General features: G+C 42.2%; 1 long non-coding RNA gene across 1 annotated transcript; it reads left to right on the forward strand.

Moving 5' to 3' along the window:
* Positions 1 to 6,425: 6,425 nt before the first annotated feature.
* Positions 6,426 to 15,619, forward strand: LOC118496411. Its single transcript, XR_004898979.1, has 3 exons — positions 6,426 to 6,435; positions 7,162 to 7,164; positions 15,537 to 15,619. It is a non-coding gene; the product is annotated as an uncharacterized LOC118496411 (long non-coding RNA).
* The last annotated feature ends 990 nt before the right edge of the window (positions 15,620 to 16,609 follow it).

Consider the following 16,609-nt stretch of genomic DNA (forward strand, 5'->3'; position numbering starts at 1 on the left):
CAAGCATCAGCCATCTTGAATCCTCGCTTACTGGCTTCTCAGCAGAAAACTTTTAAATAGATAGATTTATTCATCCTGAAGGAAATTTTAGAACAACAATTATGTGCATTCAAACTACACGTGTACCACCGGGATACATTGGTACAGATCGGAGAATATGCAGGACACTTTATTACAGACAGAATACTCTGAATGGAGACTAGTGGTGTTGCTCGATGCCTCTGGCCGTTAAAGGGACATCATCAGCGGGGAACGTTGAACGAGTGTGCCGGTGGAAAGCTAACGTTAGCCGGCCACCTGTTCCATCAATCCTGCTTTCAAGTGTCCGCTCATTAGACAACAAACTGGACTACATCCAACTTCAACGAAACTCCCAACGCGAGTTCAGAGACTGCTGTGTTTTTGTTGTTGTGGAAACATGGCTGTATCGGACTATCCAGCTACCAGGCCGGCTGCTCTGTCGCCGGGTAAGACTCTCTAGTCGAGGTGGGCTGCGTTTACACGGACTGCCTGGTATCCAACTAACTGCTAACTGCTGGTGGAGTTTGTGACTGTTAAATGCCGACCATTCTACATTCCACGCAAATGTACGGCTGTGTTTATACTCAGTGTTAACAGCCCACCAAGCGCTAATGCTAGTAGCTGTGTGTTAGCTGAACTTTACGGAGCATATAATGTGCGTGCACTCAATGTTTCGTATGTCGTTTTTATATAATTTTGTTTTTATATATTTTAATTGTGTAACCACTTGAGCTACGGGGAAACGTTTCGTGTATATAATTGAAATGACAATAAAACACACTTAAGTTGAGTTGACTGTCTCACTGTCTGTAAACGGTAGGCGTGGCTTGGGAGTAGACGCTAAAGCAGCGAAGCAAGTGCATTCTGGGATTTGGTGTCTTTCATGCACATGAGCCAAAAACACATTTTCTGGCTTTTCTCGGCCTAGAAGCCAGCAATTTCTAGACAGATTTCACATTTCTACTACATAAGTGACCCAATTTAAAGATATATTCATCTTTCCAACGGTGAAATATCCCTTTTAAAACAAAACAAAGGGAGAAGGAAAGAAAGGTTAAGCAGCACGCGTACAGAGCAGCCACCACGCGTCACAGAGTGTCCGCTTTGCGAGCGCTGGAAGACATACATGTTCTCACAGGTAAACTCTGCTCTCCAAGTTGATTTCTGCACGTGTGAATGAAACTGACTTTTGACACTTTGGCGGCGGAAACCAAGGAGGCACTGGCCCTCCTATGATTGTTCACTTTCAAGGTGATCTAACCCACAGACCTCTGTAGTTTACCTTGATTGACAGCTGTTGGTTGCAAAATGCGAGCCTTTGGCCACAGTCTGGAGCCCTGCTGTCTGGTCCGGTGCAGCAAAGTTATCTTACCTTCCAGTTCGGAGATTTTCTCAGACAGACCGACACAGCTTTTACAGCTGGAGCCGAGTGAAGGCATGAGGTTTTTTTTAAGGGTTTTGGAAGCTCAGTTTTGTATGATGATCTTTGGGGACCTGGGATAAATCGGATGATTTCATTATGGGGCGGCGTCCTCATCAGAGTGATCTCAGCTAATTAGCAAAGTATTGTTGAGACTGATATTTAATGTACGTCTGTCTGTGTTTCAGCTTTAACTCCAGACGTTCTGGAAGTGATTGTTGGTGAAGAGGAGCAGCAGGAGTGTAGCTCCAGTGTGGACCAGCAGGAGCCGAGCCCCCCCCCACACATTAAAGAGGAACAGGAGGGGCTGTGGAGCAGTCAGGAGGGAGAGCAGCTTCAAGGGCTGGAGGAGGCTGATATCACCAAGTTCCCATTCACTCCTGTCCCTGTGAAGAGTGAAGATGATGAAGAGGAAGCTCAGTCCTCACAGCTTCATCAGAGACTAACTCAACACATGGAAACAGAAGGTAATTGTGACGTTGTGAAGAAGAGAGGAGAACCTCCGTCAGGTTTGAGAAGTCATGTGACTGTGTGTTTATGTGATCCCGCTTATAGACAAATAATCAGTGCAACTGTCTTCTGTTATCTGAGCCAGTGGAAGCATGTAGATGTTAAACAGAAGAGGCCCCAGAATGGAGCCTTGGGGAACTCCGCATTTCATATTAGTCCACTCAGATGTTTATCTATAGACACAAAGTAGTCCCTGTTCTTTAGTAGGATTCAAACCAGCTAAACTAAATAAGAGTGAGATAAGCCTCAGGTATAATTGTCATTCTTTACAGCACTAGGGCTGAAAGTTAGAATACAGAAACATGAAATACCTGTTTTTTTTTACCACGTAAAGAGATTTGAAAGGAGACTATGTACTGTTGATGCTGTCTCTCTGTGTCTGTTACTGTCTCTCTCTCTCTGTGTGTTTCCTGTTTCCTGCAGATGTTCAGCAGCTGTTGGTGGTTAAAGAAGAGGTTCCCCCTGAGCAGAAGGAGCCCCCCCCACACATTAAAGAGGAACAGGAGGAACTGTGGAGCAGTCAGGAGGGAGAGCAGCTTCAAGGGCTGGAGGAGGCTATTATCACCCATAAGTTCCCATTCACTCCTGTCCCTGTGAAGAGTGAAGATGATGAAGAAGAAGGTCAGTCCTCACAGTTTCATCAAAGACAAACTCAACACATGGAAACAGAAGCTGATGGAGAGGACTGTGGAGGACCAGAACCAGCCAGGAACTCACATCCACTTTTACAACCAGAGACTGAAGACCAGACTGGAGACTCTTCTGATCCTGAGACTGATGACAGTGCTGATTGGAAGGAGACCAGAGAACCTCAGTCAGCTTTAAACTCTCTGAAACATGATTCAACATGTAAGAAAACATTCAGCTGCTCTGAGTGTGGGAAAAGATTTGGCTTCAAGTCAGATCTGAAGAAACACATGAGAACTCACACAGGAGAAAAACCTTTCAGCTGCTCAGTTTGTAAGAAATCTTTTACACAGAGTGGAAGTTTACAGAAACACATGATAATCCACACAGCAGAGAAGCCTTTTAGCTGCTCAGTTTGTAAGAAATATTTTACACAAAGTGAACATTTACGGTCACACAGGAGAACTCACACAGGGGAAAAACCTTTCAGCTGTTTAGTTTGTAATAAATCTTTTACACACAGTGGACATTTACGGTCACACAGGAGAACTCACACAGGAGAAAAACCTTTCAGCTGTTTAGTTTGTAAGAAATCTTTTACACAGAGAGGAAGTTTACAGAAACACATGAGAATCCACACAGGAGAAAAACCTTTCAGCTGCTCAGTTTGTAAGAAATCTTTTACACTGAGTGGATATTTACAGAAACACAAGAGAACTCACACAGGAGAAAAACCTTTCAGCTGCTCAGTTTGTAATACATCTTTTACACAGAGAGGAAGTTTACGGTCACACATGGCAGTCCACACAGGAGATAGAAGATTCAGCTGCAGTGTTTGTAACAATAGATTTTCCCGGCTTTCTGATGTCAAAACACATAAATGTGTTGGTCAGATGGAAACAGAAGCTGATGGAGAGGACTGTGGAGGACCAGAACCAGCCAGGAACTCACATCCACTTTTACAACCAGAGACTGAAGACCAGACTGGAGACTCTTCTGATCCTGAGACTGATGACAGTGCTGATTGGAAGGAGTTTCAGTCAGCAGTTGAACAGAACAGAGAAAACAACATCTTATACGGGCAACAACATTATTTTTGGGGCTATTTTACAACTTATTGATAGGATTAAATCAGCATTGATAAAGTTAATCATGAGCTTACTAAGCCTAACTAAGTTCCTGTGGCTTTCAAGGTTCAGTTATTCAATGGTTACGTGAGTACTTAAGTAATCATAAACACAATCAAAAGTTCTCTTTTCACAAGGCAAACATTTTTCTGTGGGGTCCCACTGGGCTCAATCATAGGCCCTCTTATTTATATAAACGACCTAGTTTGCTTTTCCTTTCTCTTTGCACAGGTTATGATAAGTGAGCAGCTCAGTAGTGTGTGTGTGAGAGCATTTCACTTGTGCGTGTGTAAGGTAATTGGGAATAATGTCCCTGATTGTGCCTCATACAAACTCAGTAATTTCCACCAGCTGACAGTTTGTAACATAGAAACAAAATGGATTCTGGATCTTTTTTTTTAATAGTTTGTAGCTGACTTTACCAGCTGACTTCTCTATTGGCTGTTGAAACAGGAGACGTTTATGTTATTGCACTCTGAGTTATTGTTTTTTCACAGCTGTTATTGCACGTGTGGGGTGCCAATGATGTTCCTAATCGATTTGATTTCACTTCACAAGGTCCAGATTTGATTACAATCACGTTAGGGAAATTTCAGTTCCAATACCAGTTTAGCTTGTATAGAGAAGAGATTTTCAGAGAACTTCTGCTGTAAATTATACAAGCAAGAAGCAACCCTCAGATATGTTTTATATTGCACCAGGTCCATGTTTACATTAAGAACTGAGTGAGCCCCTAAAAGTTTGTTTTAAAGCACATTTTACTTCTACGTCCATGGTGAAAATTCAAATATTAAAAGATCCATTTTTCTGGATTTTATTGATTTAATATCAGCTGTGGTTAGCCATTAGCTAGTTCTATTAGCTGACTCAGCCCCGGGGTGAGAAGGACCAAACCAGGAAAGAAAACCTCCGTTTTGTTTGTGTATTCACGGAAGTCACTACCACTAATATATTTAATTTAATGTTATGTATGTTGTATTTCAACTTATGTACTATTTCAGAGATTCTCATTTTTACTATGATTTGTTTTCTACACATTTAATAATGTTGGAGCGAGCCTGAGTTTTGAACTGCCAACGACTGCTTCTTTGTGTTTTTGTGCACATGACGCAAATCAGATGAATAAATGAATAACTTGAGAGAGAAGATGTGTGTTTTGTATGTTTGATTGATTGATTGATTGATAGATAGATAGATAGATAGATAGATAGATAGATAGAAAAGTGGTCTGATTTTATATGATAATAATCGGTCTAATATAAACATAAACATTAACTTCACCTTTAGACAAACAACATAAACAGTTGACATCTTACATTTACACTCCAGGATTAAACCTTCTGTCTTCTGTTTGACACTTTAAAAGAAAAAGGGAAACAAACTACCATCGTCTTTAATTTGGTTCTTTGTTTTCTCAGAGCTCTAAAAATGCATTTAAATGTTTGTCTTTCTTCAAATGTGTATTTTAATCATATCTTCCTGGGTTTTTTTTTTGTTCTTCTAATTAGCCTAAAACACTTCCGGACTTTTATTTTGAAGCTCAGCAACTAATCTGTCCCGGAAGCTGTAGTCTTTACTGCGGCTAACTTAACTCTTTGAACAAGATGGCGTCTAGCAGAAAGGTGTGTTAGCAGAGTGTCTTTGTTGTGTTGAGAAAGAGGTAAACTGTGTAAAGTCCAGATGCTGAGAGCGTTGGTGGAGCAGCGACTAACTGCGGCTGCTGAAGAGATATTTGGGCTGTTTGAAAGAACGATAGCAGAGTACGAGGAGGAACTTTGTCGTTCAAAAGAGGAGAAGGAGCGACAACGGGAGCTACTGGACGCTGTTTTCAACCCTCAGCTTCGGTTCCACAGAGCAGGTTTGGTCATTAAACCTTCAGTTGATCTTTCTCTCCTTCCTGTCATCTCTTCTCTCAGCAACGACATGACGATAGGACGTATGTAAATACGCATTTGTTCATGAGCTCTAGTATTTGAATCTAAGCTCTTTCAAAGGCTGTCGCCAAACCCACCAGACTCCATGTAAATAATCAGTACTTTTATCATCGTAAAACACACTGCATTCAAAGTGGACAGAAACACAATAAAACTATCAAAAGCCGTCTTGGTTCATCTTTCCACTGTTCCAACAATCACCACTCTGGTTTGGTTGAAATAAACTCTTAATTCACACATTTACATGTGGAAATATGCTGGCTCTATACACGCTAAAAGTACTGATTATTTACATGGAGTCTGGTGGGTTTGGTGATGGTGATTTCGGGGATGTTATCTAGATAAACAAAGGTTGTTATTCCCTTAGGGCTGTATGGGAACAGCACGGTATTGTAACCACTGAGGTTTTGTGTGTGTGTGTGTGTGTGTGTGTGTCTGTGTGTCTGTGTGTCTGTCTCTCTGTGTGTGTGTACGCTTCTGTGTGTGTGTGTGTGTGTGTGTGTGTGTGTGTGTGTGTGTCTCTGTATTTATTTTATTTATTTAATTGTTTATTTACATAGGGACAGTGCATATTAATGGACATCAGTACAAGTACACAATTTAAATATGCTAGAGTTAGCACCATAACTAATCATCTATTGTCTATCTATCTATCTATTATCCTAGACAGATACATAAAAAGAAAAACATAAAAACAGTAACAAGCATGCAACACCCTCATAGTTTGAGAGGCAAGACAAACACTAACAACAACAGTCAAAACCAAATACAACAGAACATGTGATCGTTACACATAGTGAAATGTATGAGGCAGTTAAAAGTGAGTGCAGCTTTGGTTTGCTAAAAGTCAGAATTTTAAATGAGTTTTAAAATTGATGTATGTGAGACGGTCCCTTATTGTGGGGGGCAGGCTATTCCAATATTCATTTCCCTTTACTGACAAAACAGTTTGTCAGTAAATGTATGAATGTGAATGTATGTATGTATGTGTGTGTGTCTCTGTGTGTGCGTGCTTGTGCCTGTGTGTGTGTGTCTATAACAAGAACAAATACAAGATACAAAAACATAATGACAATTCAAGTCATCTTAACCGGTACTTAGACGTAGTCATATTTTAAAATCTCCAGTTAGCTTGTAGCACTGACTTATGGAGTCTTAGGGCCCTGACACACCAACCAGACGGGCCGACCGTCAGCAGTAAAGTCAGTCGGACTGATCAGTTGGGTCCCCGAGGTCCAAAAAATGCCTCATAACACACTGAGGCGACGCTGACTTGAGCGTACGCTCTGCACGTGCGCGAAACGTAATACGTCTCCATAGCAGCAGGCGGCGCTGCTCTGTATTGTTTCCATTAACAGTCTGACTATTTCCCAGAAAATGAAAACTGGCAGCTGATTGGACGAACGCGTCACGTGGTTCTTTTTTCTCCCGAAATTCACAGCCAGACTGTCATCAGAATCAGAAAGGGCTTTATTGCCAAGTACGTTGCACATACGAGGAATTTGTCATGGTGTTGTTGGAGCATGTCACACATTCAAATATAAGAAGGATAAAAAGAATATAAACAATATAAGTATAAACATATACACACAGTATGTATTAATAACGATAAAATAAATTTAAATAAATAGTAAAATAAGTTAAACAGTAGTAAAAAGGAACGCTACAGTAGAGTAGGTACAGTGGCATGAGGAGCCAGAGGTGGGGTGTGGAGAGAGTCAGGATGGATTCCGGGCCTTGTTTAGAAGGCTAGTGGCGGAGGGGAAAAAACTGTTTATGTGGCGTGAGGTTTTGGTCCTGATGGACCTCATCCTCCTACCAGAGGGGAGTGGCTCAAAGAGCTTGTGTCCGGGGTGGGAGGGGTCAGCCACAATCTTACCAGCACGCTTCAGAGTCCTGGTGGCGTATAGGTCCTGGAGCGGCGGCAGATTGCAGCCAATCACCTTCTCAGCTGACCGAATGACACGCTGCAGCCTGCCCTTGTCCTTGGCAGTGGCAGCAGCGTACCAGATGGTGATGGAGGATGTGAGGATGGACTCGATGATGGCTGTGTAGAAGTGCACCTTCATTGTCTTTGGCAGGTTGAATTTCTTCAGCTGCCGCAGGAAGTACATCCTCTGTTGTGCTTTCTTGATGAGGGAGCTGATGTTCAGCTCCCACTTGAGGTCCTGGGAGATGGTAGTTCCCAGGAAGCGGAAAGACTCCACAATGTTAATAGTGGAGTCACAGAGGGTGATGGGGGCAGGTGGGGCTGGGTTCTTTCTGAAGTCCACAAACATCTCCACTGTCTTTAGAGCGTTGAGCTCTAGGTTGTTTTGCTTGCACCAGGTCACCAGGTGGTCAGCCTCCCACCTGTAGGCGGACTCGTCTCCATCAGAGATGGAGAACTGTTTTAGACAACACACATGCTTGTGTAGCATTGCTATGGGTGTAATATCAATAAATATGACATTATTATTTTGATTATTGGCAAAAGCGTCTGGACTTTTTTTGAAACAATGTATGTATTTTGTCAACTGTATAAGTTATAAATACTATCGGTCGATTAATCGGTTATCGGCAAATACGGCCCAACCTAGCTATCGGTATCGGTAAAATCCACTATCGGTCGACCTCTAGTTGTGTTCTGCATAGTGTGGCACAAAGTATGTTTTAGTTATTTTTTTTTTATTTTTTTAGACGGGACCAAAATAACTATTTTGAACCATGTTTGAACTGCTGTAGTGTATGTTGTGTTTTAATCATGCCCATTTTCAGAAACTAGAAGAATGTAGGTTTCAAATGAAGCCTCATACATACATTTTGGCCTTGCAGTTCTTCTGTTAGAAGCTTTTCCCTTTGGGAACGAGAAATAGATGAAAATCAGGCAAAAGAGGTGGATTTTAACAGGTTAATTGCATGTTGTGTCTGTTAATGCCCCCATAACTGCCGTTTTAGCTCAGTGAACTCTGGGCATTAGCTGCAGCAGCTCCAGTTTGCTAGCACCGATTCGGCTCGTTTTTTTTTTGCTATCGACAGTACTCACATACATATAGCGATCAAGATTAACGTAAAAATTCCCCGGAGTTCTCCTTTTAATTGGGGGTAAACAATAAAAATCCCATCTTGTCAACTTCATCTCCGACTCATCCTGAGTGTTTACACCTGCTCACGACTACTCATCTATGTCTACCTTTACACATATTCTTTGTAAATCTTTACAATTATTCCCTGAAAGAACCAACCAGGCCTGCCTTGTTGCACGATCAAAACATTTTTCAAAACTTGCCATTTTCAGTGTGTAGCTCGCTAGCTCAAAGTTTGTTGTTGTTTCCCGAAACAAACTGAGTTTTGCAAGGAGAGGAACATCTGGAGATTTTCTGGTAAATGAACTGTTGTTGATTGAGGCTACTGTGCTGTAGCTTGTAGCTCCAGTTAATGACTTTTGTGGCTTACATTTTAGTAGTTATTTCAGTTTTAATGCAGGAGATACTTCACACTCTGAAGTCCTATGGATTGGTCACCTCATCAGCCCTCGCATTTTCTCCATTCAAACAGAACATTTTAATATAGTAAAACATGGTGAACTATAATTCACTCCCACCTCCCATTAGTTCTTCTAACCCCTTGTATCATTATCTCTGCATGTTTCCCCCTTGGGTCTACCAAAGGAGCCCTCAGCAGACGTCAAGCTGGCGACTGGAGCAGTAAAGAAGAGCAAGAAGGCCGAGGAGGAGGAGGAGGAGGAGCAGCCTGCAGCACCTCCTGCAGCAGCAGCAGAGGAGGAGGAGGAAGAGGAGGAGTATGTGGTGGAGAAGGTTTTGGACCGTAGAGTGGTGAAGGGAAGAGTAGAGTTTCTGCTGAAATGGAAGGGGTTCTCAGAGTAAGTATGAGTCTATAATATTAATACTTGGTGTTCTTGGTCCTGAAAGTCATATTTACTGTATATATACAGTGTTGGGCAAGTTACTTCCAAAATGTAATACATTATTGATTACTAGTTACTGTCATTTAAGAGTAATTAGTTATATATTACTGTCTCTGAATTGTAATGCTTTACACTACTTTGCGTTCATTTTGAGTTACTTTCACCAAAATAAAAGCGGATGACTTTGAAAAGTGCTATATACACTCACCTAAAGGATTATTAGGAACACCTGTTAAATTTCACATTAATGACATGATCTAATCAACCAATCACATGGCAGCTGCTTCAATGCATTTAGGGGTGTGGTCCAGGTCTAGACCATCTCCTGAGGTCCAAACTGAATGTCAGAATGGGAAAGAAAGGTGATCTAAGCAACTCTGAGCGTGGCATGGTTGTTGGTGTCAGACGGGCTGGTTGGAGTATTTCACAATCTGCTCAGTTACTGGGATTTTCACACACAACCATTTCTAGGGTTTACAAAGAATGGTCTGAAAAAGGAAAAACATCCAGTATGTTGCAGTCCTGGGGGGCGAAAATGCCTTGTTGATGCTAGAGGTCAGAGGAGAATGGGCCGACTGATTCCAGCTGATAGAAGATCAACTTTGACTCAAATAACCACTCGTTACAAACGAAGGTATGCAGCAAAGCATTTGTGAAGCCACAACACGCACAACCTTGAGGGGGATGGGCTACACCAGCAGAAGACCCCACCAGGTACCACTCATCTCCACTAAAAATAGGAAAATGAGGCTACAGTTTGCACGAGCTCACCAAAATTGGACAGTTGAAGACTGTAAAAATGTTGCCTGGTCTGATGAGTCTCGATTTCTGTTGAGACCTTCAGATGGTAGAGTCAGAATTTGGTGTAAACAGAATGAGAACATGGATCCGTCCTGCCTTGTTACCACTGGGCAGGCTGGTGGTGGTGGTGGTGTAATGGTGTGTGGGGGGGGTGTCCCTTTCACCTTCAGAACTGCCTTCATTCTTTGTGTCATTGATTCAACAAGGTGCTGGAATCATTCTTTAGAAATGTTGGCCCATATTGATAGGATAGGGTCAAACATGGTATTAATATGGTGTTCCTAATAATCCTTTAGGTGAGTGATATATATATATATATATATATATATATATATATATATATATATATATACCTTTAAATCTTTAGTGTCCGTTGACTGGTAGATCAGAATTAAAACTCAGGATTCGCTGGATTCAAAAGTAACAAGCTTTAGTGAAATGATATTGCAATTACAAGCGTGTACACGGATCAGATATCTTCAAGACAAGTCTATTCCTCTCTGCTAGCAAACAGACAAGAGTCCCATCAGACATCTGATGCCCGCTATCTCAAACTCTCACACTTTTATACATTTAGCCCATCCTCCTTGCCCGTCCTTGGAGGTGTTGTTACAGTAGTCCAGGTCATGAGAGCCAAGTTCACCCTATGACCTGAATCTTACCTTTCAGTTATTGCAAAATACATCTTACACAGTTGACTTTGTTCTCCGCTCCTCCCGATCTGAGAGTCTTTTTAATCGGCTCAATTACCTTCCCGGTCCGGTGCTCCCTTTAATGTAGGTCAGATAGTCCTCTCACAGATACTCAGGGAGAGCAACTCCCTTTCAAACTTATCAGGTCAGATGGCTCTCTCTCTAGTCAGGAAGATCAGAGAACGAAGCCATTCATGATCTCTACACACATTTTCCACAAAATATATCCTACAGCCCTCAAAGTTGAAGGTTTGGTATTTTGACACTAAGTTGCAGACCCAAATATAACCTTACAAAATGGCAATAGAAAAAAGGAATAATACAAATTAGCAATTAGAGTGAGAATGTATTACCTAAAAATAAAGTCTAATGAGATTTTCTTTACAGATGGAAATTACCAATTACAATGATAAAGGTTGGTGTCTCTCTTTTAGTCTACATAACATGTCAGCATGTTACCGCTTTATACAACATCTAATGTATATAACCTATGTCATAATTTAAACAAGTCTCCGGAAGAGAAACGGGTATCTCTCTCCCCCCCGCCTCAGGTTCCCGTTAATCTTATGATGGACATGTGCTGTGATAGTTAAACAAACGATCCGTCAACGGCGAAATAAAAGCCTCTTATACACAAGTTTACGCGCCAAATCACGGGTGACGCCATAACTCTACACAAATGCACTTAATTTACACCGGAAGTGGTTTGCGTAGCGTCTGCTGGTGTAAATACAGCGATTTCGATGCTAGCTTGGGAACACGGTTCTACTACTTTGACTGGAGATGGCGTTACTCTCCCCCACCCGAATTAACACAGTCTGACGAGAAAGAGGCAAACTCCATACCCAGTGAAAGTCACCGTTTCTCGGTTATTGGACGACCGGGGCTCCGCGGAGCTCCGGAGTTGGCTGGCTGCCAGCTGCCGGCATAACTTTCGTATATTTACAATTTTGTCATGCCACGTATAGAACATCTACCCCAATTTCTTATAAAGCTAACTATGGTGTCCGATTTCAATTTAATGCATTTTTGTGAACATTAGGGGTCTCCTTAGGAGGAGCTGCTAGCTAGGCTAGCTATGTGTCCCATTTAATCCTATGGGAAAGATCGTTGCTACACTTTCGGCATAATTTTCGTATATTTACAGTTTGAATTTCGTCATGCCACGTATAGAACATATACCCCAAGGTCTTATAAAGCTAACTATGGTGTCCGATTTCAATTTAATGAATTTTTGTGAACATTAGGGGTTTCGTTTCAGAGGTCTAAGACGAGGCTAGCTAGCTCTCATTGATAGAGCTCCATCCAGCCGCAGCTCTATCAATGAGACTGCGTTTATTTCCCCGATCGTTTGTTTAAATAACTCAACACACATATCCATTATAAGATTAACTGGAAACTGCAGTAAGAGATTGCGGCCGTAACAAGCTCGCTGACCGCGCTATCACTCACACACAGCGGCCATTTAGCAGGAATAGTTAATTAATTGTTATATCCTCTTTGTCACTGCGATATCAGTGCTTTGCCGGCACAACGGAGCTAGCTAGCAAAACAAACCCAGCCCGCCAGAACGGAAGTGGATTGCATCGACGGGAGGAGTTTAGGATGTAGAGCGGAAACGGCTCAGAAACTTGTGTATTTACGAGACAGGCGCTAGATGGCTGTCGCATCACTTTATGGAGCCTCTGAGCCATTTGGTAACTTGATAACAAACCATTTTTGTAAGCCTGGGGGGGGTTACCTAACACTATTTAACATGCTACTATCATGATACTTAGGCTACATCCACACTACTACCTATTGGTTTTAAAGTGCCTATATTATGAAAAAATCACTTTTTCTGGGATTTGGGGTGTTATTTTGTGTCTCTGGTGCTTCCACACGCATACAAACTTTGACAAAAACCATCCATGCTGTTTAGAGTGAGATACGGTTTCTGAATGTGTCCTGCCTTCAGTCTCCGGGTGAGCTGTTCAAAATCTGCACGGCTTTCTTCGTAACAAGCCGAGATGAGGGGCCTAGGGGGCTAACCGTTAGCATGCTAGCTCGTTCTCTATGGCAAAACACTGCTACAACACACACAAATTCACCCTAATCTATAAAATAAATTGTATAGAAGTACTTACACGTCCCTGTTCTGCAGGTATTCCACGCAAAGTTGGAAGTGTGCCCTCGTTTAGAAGAAGTCTCCCGGCTAATCCTGCCTTGTACAGGCCGAAGTTGGAGAAACAGCTAGGTAGCTAGCTCATGTAATCCTTAGCTAGCTACTGCGCGTGTGCGACTGACAACAAAGATCTTACAGAAGTTGAGATGTCTCACTCTGTAGCTAAAACAGAGACCTGAACACAGGGTGAAAAGAGGAGCTGCAGCAATGTGCAGTACAACAAAAATATGTTAAATATATAAATATGGTGTTTTTTGAAAATTAAACCATGTAAACCTACCGTAATTCCTCAAATAAAAGCCGGGGCCTTTATTTACCTGAACTGCAGATGGTACCAGGCTTGTATTTGAAGCAGGCTTTTATTAGAGGCAGGCCTTTATTTCTAATTCCATGTTTTAAATGAAAAACCATAGCGTTCCAGTGGACAGAGATCATTCATTTTTTAAGAAACATTTGCAAAAATATCACCATATACAACAACAGCCAGAAGGGCGACAACGCAATTTGGGTCAGAATTAATCAAACACCACCATTGTATCAGTTTGAACCCTGTAAATGTACCGGGTGTGTTTATTTCAAATTACTGTACAGTTACAGACGGTAGGCTAGCTATAACCATCATAACATGACAAAAATCAATGTTTGCTCAGAGCTAAACATACTTGTGTGTAGTACGTATACGGTATGTCACATCATGGCATTCAGTGTTAAAACATACAAACAACAAATCTGAAGTAACGCTACTCCGGATACCGTATCATTAACTGTCAAAAGACATTCCTGACAGCACAAGCACAGTCAACTGCCGGTAGCCTATCTAATAACATTCAGCTGCAAGCAAAATCCGAACAAAATTGCTTTAATATTAACATCGCAGCTTACCTTGATACATGAAACAGTGTAATTACCCGTAACAATATTGAGTGGTCAGTCGTCCTCCTCAAAATCACCATCCTCACCATCATCAAGAACTACAAGTTCATTGTTAAACAGCTCCTCTTCATCTTCCTCCTCCTGAGGAGCTTCGCGCCGGTTCTCCCGGTCCTGCTGTCGGACCTGATCGAGCGCCTCCCGTCCAGCGGCGCAAGGCTGTCCCTCCCTGAAGCAGAGGATAAGGTTGTCTTTGCTCCCGTCAGTTTTCACACAGTCCACAAACTTTGAAAGACTTTTTGATCATATTCATGTCCAGTTTGTCCCAGGCGGCGACCACCCATTTCACAAGCAGGCGTCGGGCGGGGGCATTTAAGTTACCTCCGGCCGTGTACTCCTTGTCAGCATCCCCAGCCATCCACTGATCGTAGGCATCGTGCAGGCTCGCCTTGAAGGGTTGGTTCCACATCACATCGGGGACTTGGATATATTTAGTGCAGCCTCCCGGGATCACCGCTGTTGTGATATTGTAGCCACGTTTTAATTCATCTTTGGTGGCGGCACTGATGTGGCAGCGGTATGAGTCCCACGCCAGCAGCCGCGGGGTGAAGTTGAATTTTCCCACCACAGACTTCAGCCAGTCTGCCGTGAGAGTGTCATTCATCCAGCCATTCACAGAAGTGGCGATTATTGCGCTGGAGATCTGCCGCTGCATCGCTTTCACTTCACGAATAGCCCCTTTGAAAACGATATAAGGCTTCAGTTTGCTGCAGTCGGCCTTGCCAGCGAGGACAACGGTAAGATGGCTTTTCTCGTGTCCTGTGGTTTTTAGAGCCACGCTCTTTGCTCCTCGTGTGTCAACAGTAGTCGGAGACACCATATGAAACCAAACTGCAGTCTCGTCCATTGCAATTATGTCCTTCTCTAAAACTTTTTTAGAACTGACAGCCTTGCTAACGTAGTCAACGTACGAAACAAGTTTCTCAGTTAGTAGATCTGGGTCTTTCTGCGCCATGGTGGTGCGACGTCGAAGTGAGAAACCAATGCGCTGTAGAAATCGTTGTAGCCAACCCCTGCTAGCCACAAACAAATCTCCTCTATCACTCACGGAATTGTAGATCTCCAACGCTTTATTTTGTATCATTTTTCTTGATACTCGGTTGTGTTTGTCCCGCATGGAGTAGATCCACTCTGGCAGCTTTGATTCTAGCTCCAGGCTAACTTTTTTCCTCCCATCTCCAGCTAGCCGTGCTCTGCTCTGGTCGGCTATTCTTGTCAGCTCATCCTTCTGTTTTTTCCAGTATCGGATTCTCCTGGGGTCAACGTTGAAATGTCTCGCAGCAGTTTCACCCGAGTTTTCCTCCGCATACTTTATAATTCTTTCCGCTCATCCTTCGTTTTCAATAAGTTGTTAAAATGTCCGTCACTAGCACTAAATGAGACCCATGTTACATCCAATGTAGCTACTGCCATCTATTGGCACCTGTACGTTACTACAAACTACACTTGGCTGAGTTACACATACAGTCGCATTGACTAAAATACCGGTAGGACAAAAATACTTTATATACCGTAAGTACCATAATCCAGAAAAACAAAGTGTGGAAAAAAGCATGAATATATTGTTGAATCTGTTAAATTAAATTGGTACAAATGTACATTACGATAAACTTGAGGTATTTAGGAGATTATCCACACTAATTTTTCCCCGGCCTTAATTTGAGACCGGCCTTTATTTGTTTGTGTTGACCACGCCCCCGGCCACTATCAGAGGCCCGGCTTTTAATTGACTCCCGGTTTTTATTTGAGGAAATACGGTATTCTGGTACAATCTCAAACTACAATTATGAACAGTTTACTGCAGATAGGCTGCAGGATCAAATCCCTGGTAGCAGGCTGCCGTGGACGCCACTCCATTCTCTGCTCCCTTTTCTTCCATCCTCCTGTCGTCTTTGTGACTCTACCTAACACCTCTGTTTAGTGGTCAGCCTTATATACCTGTGTACAGGGCATGAATTGGCACCCACCCACCCACCAAATGCGGGTAACTTTTGTGAACCAAATTTCAAAGGAACCAAACAATGTAAACTTGTCTGTTAAATTAAACACTTAACAGTATCCATACACAGTCCTCACAGTGTATACACCTGACCAGTACAAACACACTAAGGACTGTTTCTGTATACACAGTCCTCAGAATGTCTTTAACCTTTTCACAGAAATATAAAACTCAAGAATATGTTTTTTAAACTTAACTGATGAATGTTGTCTGAGCAATATTCAGGTATTACAAGTGTCATGTCTGAACAGAACAGGACAGGGGACTTGACTGGAGAATCTCTCTCGCCAAATAGCGTTATATACATAAGGACTGTGTATGGATACTGTTAAGTGTTTTATTGAACAGACAAGTTATAAATTATTTGGTTCCCTTGAAACTTGGTTTGTCACCTTTAGTATATCCTTGTAATATTAGATGCATAATAATTTCAAGTAGGTCAAAGAATCTATTTATGGTAAGATTATTGATAAATGG

The sequence above is a fragment of the Sander lucioperca genome, chromosome 12 (assembly GCF_008315115.2).
Source record: "Sander lucioperca isolate FBNREF2018 chromosome 12, SLUC_FBN_1.2, whole genome shotgun sequence".
NCBI classification, from domain to species: domain Eukaryota; kingdom Metazoa; phylum Chordata; class Actinopteri; order Perciformes; family Percidae; genus Sander; species Sander lucioperca.